The 21,741-nt window shown below is 42.8% G+C and overlaps 1 protein-coding gene across 5 annotated transcripts in view; it reads left to right on the top strand.

Annotated features, from left to right (window-relative positions):
- Positions 1 to 15,668: 15,668 nt before the first annotated feature.
- The window catches only part of LOC143933949 (voltage-gated potassium channel KCNC1-like), a 222,705-nt gene continuing 216,632 nt past the window's right edge, over positions 15,669 to 21,741 (top strand). For all 5 annotated transcript variants that reach the window (XM_077457150.1, XM_077457146.1, XM_077457148.1 and 2 more), the window contains exon 1: positions 15,669 to 15,891. The gene's annotated coding sequence lies outside the window, so the exon portion shown is untranslated. The remainder of the gene's footprint in view (positions 15,892 to 21,741) is intronic.

The raw sequence follows: 21,741 nt of genomic DNA on the forward strand, positions 1-21,741 counted from the left end.
CCCAGTTGTATATGGCACATTCTGATATAGGGGATATCTCCTAAACCGTGCAGGTTTAGGAAATATCAGGAGTAGCTACAGGTGAGCCTTTTTATAGGCTTACCTGTAGTAAAAAGTGGATTATAATGGTTTACAACCACTTTAACCACTTTCCGACTGCCCGCCCTCATTATACGTTGGCTGTTTGAAGTGGAATATCGTTGTTATGGCAGTAGCTAGCTGCCATAACCCCCATATCCACTTCCTCAGCGGGTGGTCGGCTTTCAGATAAAAGTGGTCTCAGTGGCGATTTCGCCACAGGATCACTTTTACCGGTGGCAGAAGAAGGGACCCCCCCCCCCTCCCGGCAGTAGTGGAGGCGATTGGATACTTCTCCCTGTGTGGTATGGAGCTGAGTGAGGGGAAGATGACCCCCCACCCGGTTCCATACCATTGCAGGGCAAATGGTGTCAAAAATGTCACTTCCGCCCATAGCTCTTAAAGGGACTTTTTTTTTTTTCAAACAACATATTATTTTTTTTATTGCATTTTTGTGTAAATATGAGATCTGAGGTCTCTTTGACCCTACATCTCATATTGAAGAGGACCTTTCATGCTTTTTTTCTATTACAAGGGATGTTTACATTCCTTGTAATAGGAATAAAGGTGACACAATTTTGTGTTAAAAATAACAGTGCAAAAATAAAGAATAAAAAGTAAAATAAACAAGAAAAAAATAAAACATTTTTAAACGTGCCCCGTCCCGCCGAGCTTGCGTGCAGAAGTGAACGCATACGTGAGTAGCGCCCGCTGTTCAAACCACACATGTGAGGGATCAATTATGAAGAGTGACATGTTGGGTATCAGTTTACTCAAGGTAACATCATCTTTCACAAAATAAAAAATTGGTCAAACTTTACTGTTGTCTTATTTTTTTATTCAAAAAAGTGTATTTATCTAAAAAAAAGTGCACGTGTAAGACTACTGGGAAAATGAGGTGTGACAGTAAGTATTGCAACGACCGCCATTTTATTTTCTACGGTGTTAGAAAAAATAAATATATAATTTTTGGGAGTTTTAAAGTGGAGTTTCAATTAAAAAAAAAAAAAATACTGCAGCTGCTGACTTTTAATAATTGGACACTTACTTGCCCTGGGTCAAACAATACGGGGGAACGAAACCCTACTCGTTTCCCCTTCCTCTCTGCAGTGCCGTCATAGTCACAGCTGGACATGCACTGTGCATGCGCGAGCCACACTGCGAGCTGCAACTGGCTGGGCAATTATCTGGGACCTATGACGTGTTTCAGATGATTGCTGAGAGGGAGGGGGGAGAGGTGATCTCCCTTCCGGCACCGCGGAGACCCGGGAGGAAGTGGGAGCGGAAACCCTCTAAAAAGAGAGTTTCCACTCCCCCTCCCAAAAAAATGGCATGCCAAATGTACCATGTCAGGGGGTCACCTTCCCTTAAAGCAGAAGTTCCATTTTTTGGGTGGAACTCTGCTTTAAGTAATTCTCTAGCAAAAAAAAACCTGTTTTAAACTTGTAAACACCAAATCTCAAAACCAGGTTCTGTCCTTAAGTGGGTAAGAAGTATATTAGGGATTGCCCTCAGCTCACATATAAAAAATGAGATCTCTAAGGCCCCTTTCACACTAACGTCCCGTTCAGGCCCGCCTGTCAGTTTTTCAGGCGGACCTGAACGGGTGCTCCATAGAGCTCTATGGAGCGTCGGATGTCAGCGGTGACATGTCCGCTGACATCCGACCCGCTCCGATCCGAAAAAGTGTGACGGAGGAAAAAGCTATTTTTCCATCCGTCTGCGGATCGGAACGGATGACGACGGGCACTGCGGTCCGTCGTCATCCGATCTCCCATAGGGGAGAGCGGCGCTGTGACAGGTCCGTCCCTGCACAGTGTGCGGAGACAGACCTGTCATCTCCCTGCTCAGCGGGGATCGGCGGAGTGATCCCCGCTGAGCAAACGGACATCCACGGGGCGGATCAGAACTGATCCGCCCCGTGTGAAAGGACCCTAAAGGATCGACTGGTGCAAAGTCACTTTCAGGAATCTCTCTGCCGTACTTGTAAATATTGCCCATGGATTTTGGAAGGAGCATCTTTTGTTTTGCCAAATGGAATTATACAAAATATACACAATATTGAATACTGACTTGAATATGTTGATTGTCAAACAAGGGGGGGTATATATATATATATATATATATATATTCAAGTAGACAGGGAGTTTTGGGACTTTAATTGAAGCACCTGGATAGTGGAGGTGAGTTTTGACCATATTTAGATGTTTATTAATTGTTTGTTCAGTGGAAGACCATAAATTTTAGACATAAAACATATTCATAATATATATCAGCATAAATGTAAAAAAAAACACAATGTATAGTATCCACATCACAATGTTTCACAATAATAAATACAGAAAATAATAAATGAATGAAGTGGCATGGTATTGCCCAAGACTGCCAGCCCGGCATTGACAAGTATGCTCACATGGTAGATATGCATCCACTAAAAACAGTTATTGTTTGGTTAAGTATACAATCTATAATAAAATGAATATAATTCCGTAAAAAATGTAGCTGGAACATCAAAATCAAAAGCTCGACGCGTTTCGTGGGTAACTTCCCACTCATCAGGAGCTGATGCTACCACAAAATTCCTATGAGACAAAAAATGTATAAATAATATAATACTTGTATTAATGGAAATTTCATAGTTGTGTATATATATGGTTTAAGCCAAGCAAGCTCACCGGTCAGGACGGCAAGTGCAGTGCATGGCGGTGGATGCTGGGCAGACCAGGGACAAGTTCCCTCCATGGGAACTGAGGCGACATAAAGATGAATGCGATGTCAGGCAAACCTGAAAAATACACCAGCGTGGGAAAGTGTACCATAAAGTGGGAAGTGTAATGATTGTTGAGAAAAGGATGTCAGAGGACAAAATGTGGAGAGTAGGTGTGATGTGAGAGATTGTGTAGTGACAAAAAGATTGAGAGTTGAGCCCCAAAAAATGCATAAGAATAAGTGAGCAAAAAGTAAAAAATACTAAGTGGTGAGTATGGAAAAATAAATTAAACCTGGTGTGGTATGCAATTGAGGAGAGAAAGTAATGATCATGACTATGTCTATGAAAGTATAAGTGCATCGGTTAAGGTGGGTGAAAGAGATTGAGAAAGTGCTGTGTGTGTGTGTGATAGTGAAAGAAAGAGGAAGTAGTGAGATGCTGAAGGAACAGTGAGATGAATCAGAGAAGAGGAGGGGAGAGTATGTTTACCAGCATATCGCCTAAGGGACAGCACCAGCAGACCAGAGGGCTGGTGTGTATAGACCCCATGCAGAGACCAGCCGTGACTTACCGCTGGCTCTGAATGGGGTTTAAGTATGCCGCCAACGCCACGCACGTGAGACACAGGGGGAGGGACCACACCTGGCCTGGTTTAACAATCAGAGACAGGCGTGCCTTGCCCTCCCTATGGAGACACGGAGAAGGAAAATACCTAGTCGTCGGCGCAATGACGCCGGTATGACGTCATGCGCACGACGCAGGAGGCGTGGCGCCGATGCACCAAGGGGAATCCTCCCAAACCTCCCAGTAACATGTAAAGGGGGAGGAGGGGAGGGACCACTAGCACATCGCAGTTCCCTGGGGGAAAGCAGAAGAGCCCAGCAGTGCCCAAACACCCAGTCGACCACCACAGAACAACACCGGCTGGCCAGCGAGCTAGCAATAGGCCTAGGTAGCAGAGCATCCATGTGGGGCACCCGTACAGTGACGGAGAAATACTGGCAGTCTACAAGATTAAATAAAAACTGTTGAAGATATAAAAGCATAGAGAAAGAAAAATAGAATTACAAGAAATATCAGCAGTAAATGTTAAGATAAACCTCACACTGGGGAGGTAGGGGAACACTACCAGCCCAAATATCCAAATGCTTCCATCCCGATATATATGCCAGTGGAGTAGAGGGGGGTTTTTTGGGACTTTACATGAAGCATGGATATGTGCCTCCATCCCGTAATTAAATTCAAGTAGACAGGGAGTTTTGGGACTTTAATTGAAGCACCTGGATAGTGGAGGTGAGTTTTGACCATATTTAGATGTTTATTAATTGTTTGTTCAGTGGAAGACCATAAATTTTAGACATAAAACATATTCATAATATATATCAGCATAAATGTAAAAAAAACACAATGTATAGTATCCACATCACAATGTTTCACAATAATAAATACAGAAAATAATAAATGAATGAAGTGGCATGGTATTGCCCAAGACTGCCAGCCCGGCATTGACAAGTATGCTCACATGGTAGATATGCATCCACTAAAAACAGTTATTGTTTGGTTAAGTATACAATCTATAATAAAATGAATATAATTCCGTAAAAAATGTAGCTGGAACATCAAAATCAAAAGCTCGACGCGTTTCGTGGGTAACTTCCCACTCATCAGGAGCTGATGCTACCACAAAATTCCTATGAGATAAAAAATGTATAAATAATATAATACTTGTATTAATGGAAATTTCATAGTTGTGTATATATATGGTTTAAGCCAAGCAAGCTCACCGGTCAGGACGGCAAGTGCAGTGCATGGCGGTGGATGCTGGGCAGACCAGGGACAAGTTCCCTCCATGGGAACTGAGGCGACATAAAGATGAATGCGATGTCAGGCAAACCTGAAAAATACACCAGCGTGGGAAAGTGTACCATAAAGTGGGAAGTGTAATGATTGTTGAGAAAAGGATGTCAGAGGACAAAATGTGGAGAGTAGGTGTGATGTGAGAGATTGTGTAGTGACAAAAAGATTGAGAGTTGAGCCCCAAAAAATGCATAAGAATAAGTGAGCAAAAAGTAAAAAATACTAAGTGGTGAGTATGGAAAAATAAATTAAACCTGGTGTGGTATGCAATTGAGGAGAGAAAGTAATGATCATGACTATGTCTATGAAAGTATAAGTGCATCGGTTAAGGTGGGTGAAAGAGATTGAGAAAGTGCTGTGTGTGTGTGATAGTGAAAGAAAGAGGAAGTAGTGAGATGCTGAAGGAACAGTGAGATGAATCAGAGAAGAGGAGGGGAGAGTATGTTTACCAGCATATCGCCTAAGGGACAGCACCAGCAGACCAGAGGGCTGGTGTGTATAGACCCCATGCAGAGACCAGCCGTGACTTACCGCTGGCTCTGAATGGGGTTTAAGTATGCCGCCAACGCCACGCACGTGAGACACAGGGGGAGGGACCACACCTGGCCTGGTTTAACAATCAGAGACAGGCGTGCCTTGCCCTCCCTATGGAGACACGGAGAAGGAAAATACCTAGTCGTCGGCGCAATGACGCCGGTATGACGTCATGCGCACGACGCAGGAGGCGTGGCGCCGATGCACCAAGGGGAATCCTCCCAAACCTCCCAGTAACATGTAAAGGGGGAGGAGGGGAGGGACCACTAGCGCATCGCAGTTCCCTGGGGGAAAGCAGAAGAGCCCAGCAGTGCCCAAACACCCAGTCGACCACCACAGAACAACACCGGCTGGCCAGCGAGCTAGCAATAGGCCTAGGTAGCAGAGCATCCATGTGGGGCACCCGTACAGTGACGGAGAAATACTGGCAGTCTACAAGATTAAATAAAAACTGTTGAAGATATAAAAGCATAGAGAAAGAAAAATAGAATTACAAGAAATATCAGCAGTAAATGTTAAGATAAACCTCACACTGGGGAGGTAGGGGAACACTACCAGCCCAAATATCCAAATGCTTCCATCCCGATATATATGCCAGTGGAGTAGAGGGGGGTTTTTTGGGACTTTACATGAAGCATGGATATGTGCCTCCATCCCGTAATTAAATTCAAGTAGACAGGGAGTTTTGGGACTTTAATTGAAGCACCTGGATAGTGGAGGTGAGTTTTGACCATATTTAGATGTTTATTAATTGTTTGTTCAGTGGAAGACCATAAATTTTAGACATAAAACATATTCATAATATATATCAGCATAAATGTAAAAAAAAACACAATGTATAGTATCCACATCACAATGTTTCACAATAATAAATACAGAAAATAATAAATGAATGAAGTGGCATGGTATTGCCCAAGACTGCCAGCCCGGCATTGACAAGTATGCTCACATGGTAGATATGCATCCACTAAAAACAGTTATTGTTTGGTTAAGTATACAATCTATAATAAAATGAATATAATTCCGTAAAAAATGTAGCTGGAACATCAAAATCAAAAGCTCGACGCGTTTCGTGGGTAACTTCCCACTCATCAGGAGCTGATGCTACCACAAAATTCCTATGAGATAAAAAATGTATAAATAATATAATACTTGTATTAATGGAAATTTCATAGTTGTGTATATATATGGTTTAAGCCAAGCAAGCTCACCGGTCAGGACGGCAAGTGCAGTGCATGGCGGTGGATGCTGGGCAGACCAGGGACAAGTTCCCTCCATGGGAACTGAGGCGACATAAAGATGAATGCGATGTCAGGCAAACCTGAAAAATACACCAGCGTGGGAAAGTGTACCATAAAGTGGGAAGTGTAATGATTGTTGAGAAAAGGATGTCAGAGGACAAAATGTGGAGAGTAGGTGTGATGTGAGAGATTGTGTAGTGACAAAAAGATTGAGAGTTGAGCCCCAAAAAATGCATAAGAATAAGTGAGCAAAAAGTAAAAAATACTAAGTGGTGAGTATGGAAAAATAAATTAAACCTGGTGTGGTATGCAATTGAGGAGAGAAAGTAATGATCATGACTATGTCTATGAAAGTATAAGTGCATCGGTTAAGGTGGGTGAAAGAGATTGAGAAAGTGCTGTGTGTGTGTGTGTGTGATAGTGAAAGAAAGAGGAAGTAGTGAGATGCTGAAGGAACAGTGAGATGAATCAGAGAAGAGGAGGGGAGAGTATGTTTACCAGCATATCGCCTAAGGGACAGCACCAGCAGACCAGAGGGCTGGTGTGTATAGACCCCATGCAGAGACCAGCCGTGACTTACCGCTGGCTCTGAATGGGGTTTAAGTATGCCGCCAACGCCACGCACATGAGACACAGGGGGAGGGACCACACCTGGCCTGGTTTAACAATCAGAGACAGGCGTGCCTTGCCCTCCCTATGGAGACACGGAGAAGGAAAATACCTAGTCGTCGGCGCAATGACGCCGGTATGACGTCATGCGCACGACGCAGGAGGCGTGGCGCCGATGCACCAAGGGGAATCCTCCCAAACCTCCCAGTAACATGTAAAGGGGGAGGAGGGGAGGGACCACTAGCGCATCGCAGTTCCCTGGGGGAAAGCAGAAGAGCCCAGCAGTGCCCAAACACCCAGTCGACCACCACAGAACAACACCGGCTGGCCAGCGAGCTAGCAATAGGCCTAGGTAGCAGAGCATCCATGTGGGGCACCCGTACAGTGACGGAGAAATACTGGCAGTCTACAAGATTAAATAAAAACTGTTGAAGATATAAAAGCATAGAGAAAGAAAAATAGAATTACAAGAAATATCAGCAGTAAATGTTAAGATAAACCTCACACTGGGGAGGTAGGGGAACACTACCAGCCCAAATATCCAAATGCTTCCATCCCGATATATATGCCAGTGGAGTAGAGGGGGGTTTTTTGGGACTTTACATGAAGCATGGATATGTGCCTCCATCCCGTAATTAAATTCAAGTAGACAGGGAGTTTTGGGACTTTAATTGAAGCACCTGGATAGTGGAGGTGAGTTTTGACCATATTTAGATGTTTATTAATTGTTTGTTCAGTGGAAGACCATAAATTGTGAAGTGGAACGAAATCTATTGGATTTTTGAAACTTTTTTAACTAATAAAAAAATGAAAAGTGGGGCGTGCAAAATTATTCGGCCCCCTTGCGTTAATACCTTGTAGAGCCACCTTTTGCTGCGATTACAGCTGCAAGTCGCTTGGGGTATGTCTCTATCAGTTTTGCACATCGAGAGACTGAAATTCTTGCCCATTCTTCCTTGCAAAACAGCTCGAGCTCAGTGAGGTTGGATGGAGAGCGTTTGTGAACAGCAGTTTTCAGCTCTTTCCACAGATTCTCGATTGGATTCAGGTCTGGACTTTGACTTGGCCATTCTAACACCTGGATACGTTGATTTGTGAACCATTCCTTTGGAGATTTTGCTGTATGTTTGGGATCATTGTCTTGTTGGAAGATAAATCTCCGTCCCAGTTTCAGGTCTTTTGCAGACTCCAACAGGTTTTCATCCAGAATGGTCCTGTATTTGGCTGCATCCATCTTCCCCTCAATTTTAACCATCTTCCCTGTCTCTGCTGAAGAAAAGCAGGCCCAAACCATGATGCTGCCACCACCATGTTCGACAGTGGGGATGGTGTGTTGAGGGTGATGAGCTGTGTTGCTTTTACGCCAAACATATCGTTTTGCATTGTGGGCAAAAAGTTCGATTTTGGTTTCATCTAACCAGAGCACCTTCTTCCACATGTTTGGTGTGTCTCCCAGGTGGCTTGTGGCAAACTTTAGACGAGACTTTTTATGGATATCTTTGAGAAATGGCTTTCTTCTTGCCACTCTTCCATAAAGGCCAGATTTGTGCAGTGTACGACTGATTGTTGTCCTATGGACAGACTCTCCCACCTCAGCTGTAGTTCTCTGCAGTTCATCCAGAGTGATCATGGGCCTCTTGGCTGCATCTCTGATCAGTCTTCTCCTTGTCTGAGCTGAAAGTTTAGAGGGATGGCCAGGTCTTGGTAGATTTGCAGTGGTCTGATACTCCTTCCATTTCAAAATGATCGCTTGCACAGTGCTCCTTGGGATGTTTAAAGCTTGGGAAATCTTTTTGTATCCAAATCCGGCTTTAAACTTCTCCACAACAGTATTACGGACCTGCCTGGTGTGTTCCTTGGTCTTCATGATGCTCTCTGCATTTTCAACAGAACTCTGAGACTATCACAGAGCAGGTGCCTTTATACAGAGACTTGATTACACACAGGTGGATTCTATTTATCACCATCAGTCATTTAGGACAACATTGGATCATTCAGAGATCCTCGCTGAACTTCTGGAGTGAGTTTGCTGCACTGAAAGTAAAGGGGCCGAATAATTTTGCACGCACCACTTTCCATTTTTTTATTTGCTAAAAAAGTTTAAATTATCCAATAGATTTCGTTCCACTTCACAATTGTGTCCCACTTGTTGGTGATTCTTCACAAAAAATTTAAATTTTATATCTTTATGTTTGAAGCCTGAAATGTGGCAAAAGGTTGAAAAGTTCAAGGGGGCCGAATACTTTCGCAAGGCACTGTATATATTGCATTTTGTAAATGTGGGTTATTTTATGTCAGAAAGACATGTAGCCCTTCAACACAAACATGACACCTCGATGGATCAGTTCACTGTTTTGAAAAAATAAGACAAAAAAAAATAAGTCCTTCAAGACCCAAGAGGAGGTAATCTGGACAAAAAGTTACTTCACTGTGAGGCAAGATGGATCTTCAATTTGAATGTCACTTGCCCACCAGGTCTGAATGAACCTTTGAGCTACAAACCATTTTTGGGTTAGTCGGGCCATAGACCCAACAATATGATCATTTCCTGTCTCCTTTCAATATCAGTGGCAGCTGGTGCTCAAAATTTTTGGGGGGGCGCAAACAAACTGAAAAATACTGACCCCCCCCATCAATTGCAGCTTCAGTGTGCCCATCAATTGCAGTCTCACCGTGCCCAACATATGCAACCACTGTGCCCATCATATGCAGCCATGTGTGCACATCATATGCAGCCACTTGTGCCCAACATATGCAGCCACTGTGCCCATCATATGCAGCCACTTGTGCCCATCAAATGCAGCCACTTGTGCCCATCGTATGCAGCCATTTGTGCCTATTCAATGCAGCCACTTGTGCTCATCAATTGCCGCTACTGTGTCCATCAATTGCCGCCACTGGGCCCATCAATTGCCCCCACTGTGCCCATCAATTGCCATCACTGTGACCCATCGAACTCAGCCACTGTGCCATATCCAATGCTGCCAGTGTGCCCCCCCCCCCCCACCGGCCTGCCGATGTATTCTCCCATCCTCTCTTCCCATCCTCTGCTATGATTGGATGCCAGGTGTCTAATCATAGCGTTTAGCATTTTCCTGTACCCTGTTATTCCTTTTGCTGTGGATTTTAAGATCTTGTTTTGATGTGAACCACGTTGTTTCAATTAAAGATGGGATTTCAAGTCTTTTTCCAGTGTGCGGCTATCCAGAGTTTTGTCCTCCTTGTTTGCTCAGTGTGTGTGTAATGGTCAGCACCTGGGGCTCATCAACAGGAGACAGAGCTTCAGTCCTCGAGGATTACTTTGGAGCGGTGGTTCATCCTTTCTGTCTAATCACAGCGGCCGTCATTTCAGCCAATCAAGTGCTGGGTAACAGATCCAAGCACCTGATTGCCGGAGAGGCGGTTTAGTGTTAGGAAAGCGAATATTAATTTGCTTTTCTAACACAGCTGAATGGTGCCCGCAGGTCACCTTTTCTGATGCCTTTTAGAGCCTATGGCTCTAATCATGTAATTCAAAAACAGCCCCCCGCCACTGTAATTCAGGCGCCCTGCATCTGAAAAGGGGGTAGCAGCGGCGGCCATAGATAGATTCTATTGGTGATAGAGGGGTGGCTGGAGAGAGGGTGCGGCGCCCAGCATGCACCCTTATGGACGCACCACCACTGCTCAATATTCTACTATAATTTAATTTGGTTGTTGTGTCTGAGCAGGATCTGTTCCTGGTTTGTCCATTTGTCCTACTGTGTCCTGTTGTCTGCCAATATCAATATCATGAACAATAATATCTTTTATATATATATATATATATATATATATATATATATATATATATATATATATATATATATATATATACTGTAATGAATAATGAATGAGGAATAGAAACTAAAATAGATGTCAGAGGTTAGTGCAGCAATTTATATTATATTTCCAAAAATATGTACCAGTGGAATAGGGGAATTTGTGTGTTTTAAATACATTTTGGACAAATGAGTGATGAGCTAGAGTGATGTGCTTGGTGTCTTCAAATGCGATCCAAATTGATGTCACTGTTTCTGAGTGGGACCCCACATATGGTTAATATCTGGGGGGTTAGATAGACTTGAAATAGCCTCCTACCTCAACCAAGGCGGTGGTGTTTAGGTGTTAGGATTATTTTACTTTATTTTATGGCTTTTTTTTAACTGTATATTAAATATTACTATTATTACATTTAAATTTGGTGTGTTGTGGTTGGCGCTCTGAATATGTAGGTGTTATAATATATTAACTATGGCAGTGCCTGCTATATGTCAATTGAAAGATAGTAATTGTGGTTGCTTGATAAGGAGAAGCACAACTATTACAGTGGAAGTTGCACTCTCTCGTCTTCTATATGGGAACTCTAGTGCTGTTGGCCGAGATTGCGAGATTTGCTCTACCACGCATGCGTGTACTTTTGGGTCAGTGTTCTGTGCCGAGGTTGGCTTCTGCGCATTGCACAAGCGTAGCTGTAGTGAATAGGGCCTACTATATGACCTGCTTTAGGACATGGGGAAGCTGAACTAGGCATTCCCCTAATCACACCTGATACTAGCTGCAGATAGGAAGCCAATTTGGCACCAGTATCTGTTTAAACTGTGTTAAGCCCCATACACACTGTCAGATTTTTCTGCTGATTCTTTCCTTCAGATTTACCAAAACCATATAATATGAGGTCAAACCTTAGGAGTTTCAATTTGTATACAATCAGGCAGGCCCTTGCACTACATGGTTTTGGTAAATCTGAAGGAAAAAATCTGCAGAATATCTGGTAGTGTGTATGGGGGTTTTTTAGTCTGCAGAGATGCAAGGTGGCTGGTAAGTGACTGTCAAATATAACTATGGGCCATATTGAATAGGTCTCATAGAAAGCGATTCAAGTATATTGAGGAAACAAGATTAGTTGCAATCTTTATTCGCAAACACTTACCTCCCAATTGAAATACTGCAGGATCCATGGGACTAATCATTATTATTGCTTGCCATCTAGAATATCATTGAGGTAAATGTGTGATCCTGAGAATCGCAATGGAATTTCGTTAGTATATTGTAGTCTGATTGCTTTTCCTTTTTCTCTGACACCATAGGTGGTAGGTGGACGCACTGGCTATATAGCTCCCTATTCTGAGTTAAGAGTGACTGTTTCCTTTTTCGCCTTTTGGGATTATAATCTTAGTAAGTACATATTGCCCTATGTTTCGGCGTTGTTCTAGCACAGGTACAGTCCCCCTCCATAGTTTACCAACCTCTTGCTCATTTTTCTCTGCATAGGATTATCTGCCCATTTTCATATATATATATATATTTAGAATTTCTGATTATATGACATCAATTAAAGGCTTGCTCCTTGATGACACCTAGCACACCACCTTTCAGAAGGCTATTCCCAATTATACGTGATCTTTGATGCATATTTACCTTTGTACACTTGAGCTGGTATAGGAAAAGATATATATTTAGCATTTTTACCTGACAAAAAATCTGATATAGATATGATTAATAGCCATGTTCTTCTTTGATAAGGATCTCTATTTACACTCAAAGGAATTGAGGTCCTGAGGAAGCAAAGATGTGAAACATGTTGACCTCCTGACTTAGTAGATATAGAGATACATTGTTTAACTATCATCTTGATCATATTCATCCGAGCCAATCCCTTTGGTTTTATTTGTAAATGTGTAAAGATTTTTTTAATACTTTTTGGATTAAAGGTAATATTTATAATTGTGTATTAAATGTTACATAGTTAATCAGGTTGAAATAAGACAGAAGTCCATCTAGTTAAGCCATATAAAAAAAAAAATAATAATCTCATATACCCAATCCTTTACCCACAGTTGATCCAGAGGAAGGAAAAAAAAAAAAACCCCAGAAAAGCATGATCCAATTTGGGGAAAAATCCAGCAGGCAAAAAAATGTCCTTCACTGATCAAACCGTTCTACCAAAATCTCACACCCACCTGTGTGGATGCAGGGATCTCAACGGCTGTGTAATTGCATTCTGACAGCTGGGAGTCGTCGCCCCCCGCCCTCTCCCGCAGAAAACACTGATCAGCGTTGTGGCTATTTGCTGCAAGCTCTGATAAAATGCTGGTTTCCAGCAGGACCATTCCACAGAAGCCATTTGTTAAACCCAGTACACACAGACCAAATGTCAGGCGGCATTGGCTAGTTCAAAAGAAGTAGTCTAACAAAGCTGCCATTTGGTTGGCTTCTGTAGAAGGGGCATGACCAAAAAAAGTCTGCTGATCGCCTCCCAATCAGAGATCTCAGCCAATGGTTGAGAACGCTGACCAAAGTGTTCTGGCGTGGGGGCTGTCCCATAAGAATACAATAGTACACCAGGGGAAATTGCTGTACTAACGCCGGATAGTTAGCACAGCGGCTCCTCCTGAGCTGTCAGGGTTTTTTTTTTTCGTTTAGCCCCGCTAGGTTGAACAAAAATAAAACTACTGGTGTGTACTAGGCTTAAAGTGGAGTGCCACCAAAAAGTGGATCTTCTGCTCATCTGATTCCTCCCCCCCTCCGGTGCCACAATTGACACCTTTCAGGGGGGTATCTGCACCCACTTCTGGGAATAGACTCCCGCGGGGGTCACGCCCCTTCCTGCACCCCACCCGCTGTCTCCTGGGAAACACACAGGTCCCAGGAGATTGCGGGGACCACTTACGACGTGCAGTGCAACTCGTGCATGCGCACTAGGGAACCAGGAAGTGAAGCTGCAACCCTTCACATCCTGATTCCCTCAATGAGAATGGTGGCGGCAGCAGCCAAGAGCCGAGCGACTGCTCGGCTTTGGCTGCCAACATCGCTGGACCCTGGGACAGGTAAATGTGCATTTATTAAAAGTCAGCAACTGCAGTATTTGTAGCTACTGGCTTTTAATAATTTGTTTTAGGTGGACTCCCTCTTTAAAGGAAAAGTACAGCCAAAGCTCGTCTGGCTGTACTTCTCCTGTGGATCACAGGAGTGCAGTTTGTTTTGCACTCCTGTGACCCATTTTCAGCAGAGAGCGGGCTGAAGTCCACCACCTGCTGACATCACAGCGTCACTCCAGGCTTGGGCGTCATCAAGACCAAAGAGTCGGGATCCACCCACATGCCTGGACCAGCACCCGGCTCAGCCTCTCAGCAAAACTTTGAGAGCCTGAGCCGGCCGCTCCTGCCTCCTTCACAGCCCAGAACTCCAGTGAGCGAGGAGGGGGCAGAGCAGAGAGCTGCTGATTCTCAGTGTTAGAGGCGCCGGGGGACAAATGCAGCATCGGATTGATGCTGCATCCACCTACCTAAATATGAATCTAAAAAAAAAAAAAAACCCCATACTTCTCTTTTAAGGCTTAGATATTAGCTTGGTTACCCCGCAAACTCATTTTTAGCCAAACTATGAACTTACACTATTTTTTTTTTACTCCAGTAAGCTGCGGGCTGGGTCATTCTTTGTTTACCTGAGCTGCGGGGTGGGAATGACCCAGCCCGCAGCTCACGAGTGCATTTATAATTAGGCTAGAGATGAGTTTGGATGATGCCCCGCTCATCCCTAGTTAGGCTTTAACCCTTGCTTTGCAGGGGTGCCCATTGCCAGGGTAGATTGTGTCTAATTCCCAGAGTCTAGTTTTAAAACCTTTTTTTTTTATTATTTTTTTGTCTTCTTTTTTTATGATTCTTGCTTCTTTAAATGACATAACCTTTACTATCTACAAACACACTGCAGTGAAGATAGTCCTGGCATAAAGAATCTATTTGTTAGCAGCTGTCAGCATCAAGTGTCAGAATGCCCAGCACCACTGGTGGAATTGCTTATTGAACAAGATGATCAATTGAAAGGATGCTTCCATTCCTCTGCCTCCATATCTGTGCTAAGGTAGTGTGTGTGTCTGTGTGTGTGTATTGTGTGTCTGTGTGTGTTGTGTGTCTCTGTGTGTGGTGTGTGTGTGTGGGGTGTGTGTGTGTGTGTGTGTGGTGTGTGTGTGTGGCATGGCCAACAACACACAGCACCTCTCAACACGTTCTTTTCACAACTCTACAGCATCCTCTTAAGGTGGCTCCTCCATCACACAGCTCCAGGCAAGGCTCTTCTTACACTGAGATCCCTGAGCCTCAGCAATGCAACTTCCCTGATCTCATCTGATCACATCTCAGGGTACAGATTGCATTCATCTGCTGCAAATGCATGCCTCCTCTTTCCCTGCCTTTAGCTCCATTACAAAGATGCCCATTCTTGCTACAGGTGTGAGACGCTGAGGGTACCAGTGTGGGCTGTTTACAGCAACCCTGCGCTTGTGACAACGCCACCCCTCCAAGTCAGATCCGATCTCAGCCATCAACAGGAGGCAAAGTGGGATCAAGAAGAGCTGGAAGATTGATATTCCACCTTAATGAGGCGATGATGTCATAGCACGGTTTGCAGCAGACTGGGCACAACCCCATTCTGCATCTTGCAAGCTGGGGGAGAGCTACAATCTCAGGCACAAACCATTCTCGTTTTTTTTTTCGTTTTTTTTTTTCTTTCTTTTTTTTTTTTTTTTTTTTTTTGAAACCTCCCATTCTTTTTTGACACGGCTGTAACCAGCAGGCCAGGCAATGCAACAATATAAATCGGATCTGCGATCAAGCTGATTTTTCTTTTTTTTTTTTTTATTCTATTTTTTTAACCAATACTTTTCTTCTTCTTTTTTTTTTTCATTGTCATTCACAAGCCTGTGCTGGAGTCCATGCTCATCCTGTGGGGAATAATACAGAGACAACACATTAGGAGAATGTATTTATTATTTGATAAGGTGCACTACTCTGCCTTTAAGGGGACCTGTCTAAAAGCTAAACAGACTTAAGTGCTCATTCACAAGTAAGTGCTGCATTATTATTATTTTTTATTATTATTAAAACGGGGATTGGGAGATGTGTAGAGTCACCCATGTGTTTTATTTAATGATTACATTATTATTATTAATCTTTTTTTTATGCTGCTGACATTGTATAGGATTCTCCACGCATAAGGCAAATTGCAATCCTCAGCTTGCACCTTGGAGAATTCTAAGGTTACCAGTTAAGATGCAGCTCCATTGATTGTTCCTGAGTTGGGATTTTTTTCTACTTGCTTGCAGCAAGGCAGAACCAGAAGCACCTGCTGATCTCCTGACTTTCCAGCGCAGTCATTGAAGCCTATGGGGTGCTGCCTGCTTCCCTTCTAGAACTAAAGGTGCCCATTTTTCACCCCCTAATCAATGCATCAGGTTATGATTTTTTTTACTTCAACCCCATTTAAAACTCAGAGCTAATATAATGACCTATTGCCCTTGCAGTGGGGAGAAAAATACAGTATTTTGATTACTGGGCATTGCTATTGCTGTTGGCATTCCTCTAAGATTGTGGACGACGCAGAGTATCGATTTACACGTTGGGGGGCTTTGTGCAATATTTAGACCCATCTTAAATCTCAGGGGGTGCCTGAGTGACCCTTCCTGCAGCCTGGGCACCTGCCCTTGCTCTGGGCTCCCTATGCAGTGCCTCATTACGCAACTTCAACTTGCTAAAAGTTTTAGGTGCAACCAGCAGCCTCTGCATGGACTGGCACAACAACGGGTCTGATAGGGACTCTCCGCTAAATACTACAATAAAGTGATGCAGTGATGTAACTCGATGGGGGCTATGCAGCGATGCAGGCCACAGGCAAGCAAGGGGTAACAATGCAGGCAGATCTTAGTGGGGTCCTCTCTATAGACAGCAAATGTCACCTATAGGAGGGGGGGGGGGTATACTGTATGCAGCTTCTGATAATAACACTGCAGAGTGTGTCATTTATTATGTAGGAGAACATGGACTCACAGAGAGCACAGTATCTATATTGATAGCTTAGTGCATAGATCAAAGCTACAGCCTGTATATAATATGCATGCAGCATATAGAGGATGGTACTGTAACACTATAGTTTTATAAAAGAGGATGAGTATGAAGCAAATACTGAAAATGCAGTATCTGCTCCAGCCCTATGGGGTTGATTTACTAAAGGCAAATCCACTTTGCACTGCAAGTTCACTTGGAAGTACAGTCGCTGTAGATCTGAGGGGAATATGTGAAATGAGGGGAAGCTCTGCTGATTTTATCATCCAATCATGTACAAGCAAAAATGCTGTTTTTTTTTTCATTGCATGTCCCCTTCTGATCTACAGCGACTGCACGTCCAATTGCACTTGTAGTGTAAAGTGGATTTGCCTTTAGTAAATAACTCCCATAGTCTCCCATAGATTACAGTATGCATAGTGATAGCTTAATACATAGATCAAAGCTACAACCTACATCACCCTGTATATAATGCAGTGTACATATATACACACTGCCCACATAATATGCAGAATTGTACTGTACCACTATATTTTTTTTTATAAAAGAGGATGAATATGAAGCAGATACTGCAAGTAGGAGAACATAGGGGGTTATTTATAAAAGGCAAATACACTTTGCACTGCAAGTGCACTTGGAAGTGCAGTCGCTGTAGATCTGAGGGGAAGATGTGAAATGAGGAGAAGCTCTGCTGATTTTATCACCCAGTCACATGCAAGCTAAAATGCTGTTTTTTATTTTCCTTGCATGTCCACCTCAGATCTACAGTGACCGCACTTCCAAGTGCACTTTACACTTGTAGTGCAAAGTGGATTTGCCTTTCCTAAAGAACAGGGTGATGTAGGTTGTAGCTTTGATCTATGTATTAAGCTATCATTATGCATACTGTAATCTATGGGAGACTATGGGACTTATTTACTAAAGGCAAATCCACTTTACACTACAAGTGCACTTGGAAGTACAGCCGCTGTAGATCAGAAGGGGACATGCAATGAAAATAAAAAACAGCATTTTTGCTTGTACATGATTGGATGATAAAATCAGCAGAGCTTCCCCTCATTTCACACCTTCCCCTCAGATCTACAGCAACTGCACTTCCAAGTGCACTTGCAGTGCAAAGTGGATTTGCCTTTAGTAAATCAACCCCATAGGGCTGAAGCAGATACTGCATTATTTAGGAAAGGCAAATCCACTTTGCACTGCAAGTGCACTTGGAAGTAAAGTCGCTGTAGATCTGAGGTGGACATGCAAGGGAAATAAATAACAGCCTTTTAGCTTGCACGTGATTGGATGATAAAAAAAATCAGCAGAGCTTCACCTAATTTCATAGCTTCCCCTCCAATCTACAGTGACTGTACTTACAAGTACACTTCCAAGTGCAGTTCCAAGTGCACCTTCTGTGCACTTGTAGTGCAAAGTGGATTTGCCTTTCCTAAATAACCCCCATAGTCTCCCATAGAGCACAGTATGCATAGTGATAGCTTAGTACATAGACTAAAACTACAGCCTAGTATATCATCCTGTATAAAATGCTCAGTATATGTATATATATATATATACAGAATGCATACAGCATATACAGGATGGTACTGAGTTTTGTAAAGAGGGTATGAGACAGATAATGCACACATAAGTGATATAGTAAAGATTAGATGAGTGGGTGAGATGGATAGGTAGAAGGATATAAAGATAGATAGATATGTGATATAATAAAGATGAGATAGGTGGGTAGGCAGAAAAGTAGATGGATAGATAGATGATATAATAAAGGTTAGATAAGTAGGTAGATGACTAGGTAGAATGTGGATGGATAGATGATATAAGTGGGTAGATGGAAAGTTGGATAGGTGATAGGTGGATAGGAATTTGGGGATCAAGGCTGATGACTAATGGATTTTTGTACCCCCCAGTGTGATGAGTGTTATGTGCTCTGATCTCCCTCCATGGGAAGTGTACATAGAGAGGTGCTGAGTAGGGGGAGGATGGTGCAGTGTGGTGCACTGAGCTGTCAGAGGAGCTCCCAGCATCATCTCTCCCCTTTACACCAGCCACGATGACAATGGCAGCTCCGCTCCGACAATCCCTCATACTGCGGTAATGGCGATGAGCGGATCATTGGAGACTCTGCAGGCCCCTTACAGCCGGCCCAGCCTGGCAGAACCCCCGTTCTTCGCTATCAGATCCCGGCTGTGATCCGCTAGATCTCTCCCCCCCCCCCCCCCCCCCCCAGTCTTTGGGCGTCACGTGACCCCCCACATGGACTGGAATGAGAATGACTGCGCTGGTGATAATAATGAATATTCTGCAGGGATGGTGAGGACGAATGATCAGAGCAAGGACGAGGCTGGGGAGATCTCCCCCCTCTGTGCTCCCATCTCCGTGTAACCTACAGCTCCCCTTGAGGTCCTGATGCTGCAAAAAAACGCCAAGTTAATCACAATCACAGGGCTGAGGATGTGATGGAGGAGAATGGATGATTGCAGGGTGCTGGAGGAGCAGGAAATACTAGGAACAGACCTCTGATGGAGGAAAATCCACAAGGCGATTCGTCTGTAAAAAAGAAAATCATACAAAGGCAAAGGGTTAAGAATACAATGATTTAATCTTCAGCAGCCAATCAGAATTAATCTGCCACTCGGTGGCTTTTGCTCATATAATTGCACATTACAATGTCTGGAAAAGGTTTATTTCATAAAGCAGAGAGTAATGTGCAAATTGCAGTAATCCAAAGCCACAAATCAGAACCCCTGTCCACTGCTCTCTGCAAGATATTGCAAGCTGATTGGTTGATAGGGGCTGCTGGACTTTGCAGTGCCTTGCTAAACAAGAACTCTGTGGAAGACAAGAGATGCAACCCACCAATCCGATTCCTTGTTTCATTCTTGCATTGCAGGTTGACATAATAAAAGATGAAAGCTGATTGGTTGATAGGGGTTTCTGGACTATGCAGTGCCTTGTTGAACGAGCCTGGGCCAAAAGAAGTATACGGGAGACAAGATGTGCAACACACCAATCCGATTTCTTGTTTCATTCTTGCATTGCAGGTTGGCATAATGAAAGATGAAACCCGATTGGTTGATATGGGCTTATGGACTTTGCAGTACCTTGCTGCATAAGCCTGCATGGGGGAGAATTGGACCAAAGGAGCTATGTGGGAGAATATGGATGCAACTCGCCAATCAGATTCTTTGTTTCATTCTTGCATTGCAGGTTGGCAAAATGAAAGATGAAACCTGATTGGTTGATAGGGGCTTCTGGAATTTGCAGTGCCTTGCTGCATAAACCTGTATGTGGGGAAGATTGGAGCAAAGGAGCCATGGGGTGAATATGGATGCAACTCGCCAATCAGATTCCTTGTTTCATTCTTGCATTGCAGGTTGACAAAATGAAGGATGAAAGCTGATTGGTTGCTGTGTGCGTTTCTCTGACTCTGATTTCCATCAATCAGCCCCCATGGATGGGAATAGTGTGCACGTAGCAAAATGTCAATTAGCTTTAGTAATCTGTGAAAGCGTACAGCACCGCAGGATTTACAAACCTCAGCAAAAAAAAAGCACCATGCAGCTTTCTCCAGCAGCCATAGTAAAGCGGAATAGCAGCTCCAGTGCAGGCTATAAAGGCAGGAGGTTCAGGATCACTTACCTTATTACAGCTCAGCCTATTGATCTGACAAAAAGAATCAACTCAGCATTTTTTTTTAATATTGTCTTTACAAGAATCACTGAGCTAAACCACTTACCAAGCGCAGAGCCCTCCATGTACAGCCTAGCACTGCACAGAGGAGGGATGTGACCATCCAAAGTGACACCAATACCACAAAGCTGACAACATTTGTGAAGGCAGAGACAAGACAGGGTTAGGGCTGATTCTATATGTAGCTCAAGAAGGTTTATTCCTTTTTATGACCAATTAATATTCCTACTGAATACAGTATACAACACTTCCCATATAAACACAATATACAATAGTATAAGAGCATATTGTATTATATGTCAAATGTCTAATATACATATTTCTATAATATGTATATTGGATGATACATGACACATAAATCACTTTTATGTATTATGATTATATATTAAAATATATTGTATATCTAATACATAGATTTCTGTAACATGTATATCATAGTTTATGATACATTACACATTAGCAATTTAATGTCATGCACCTGTGCATAATATGCCATATGCTTAATTGCTATACTAAATGTACTATTAGTATGTTGGACACCTACATGTTATAATATATTACACTTCACCTACTTAATTTCATGTATCTGACATATGCTGCATAGCTATATGATACATACTCTATACTATTATTACATATATACTATGGCATTTTACTATACTGTACATAAGCCACTAAATTAATGTACCTGTCAAATGCTACATATCTGCATATGACATTCTATATACACTATTATTGTATGTATACTATGTTATTTTTATGATACTTAAATTTTTTGATGCATTACACATTAGCTACTTAGTTTATGTACCTGTGCTCAGTTTGGGTGATCACAACCCCTCCATATGCTGTATTACTGTATGCTGCATACTATGGGTGCTGCTATTACTATGTACACACAACATTTGCAAACTACCAGAGTATTGGTGCTGTATTTGCATGTTGGATAGTGCATTGATGTGTGTAATATGATGTGACTTTAGTCTTGCATAATCTAGTACATTGCATGGTTTAAATGACTTGGACTGATAATGCATGTACTGTATGTATGTGTGTGTGTATAATGCTGCATTTGCATGTTGGATGATGCATCCTTGTTGTGTGTAATAAGATGTGATTTAAGTCATGTGATTTAAGTCTATCTATGAAATCCATGTTTTAA

Source organism: Lithobates pipiens, unplaced genomic scaffold (assembly GCF_037356315.1).
Source record: "Lithobates pipiens isolate NorthernLeopardFrog02 unplaced genomic scaffold, aLitPip1_a1.2 Scaffold_27, whole genome shotgun sequence".
NCBI lineage: Eukaryota > Metazoa > Chordata > Amphibia > Anura > Ranidae > Lithobates > Lithobates pipiens.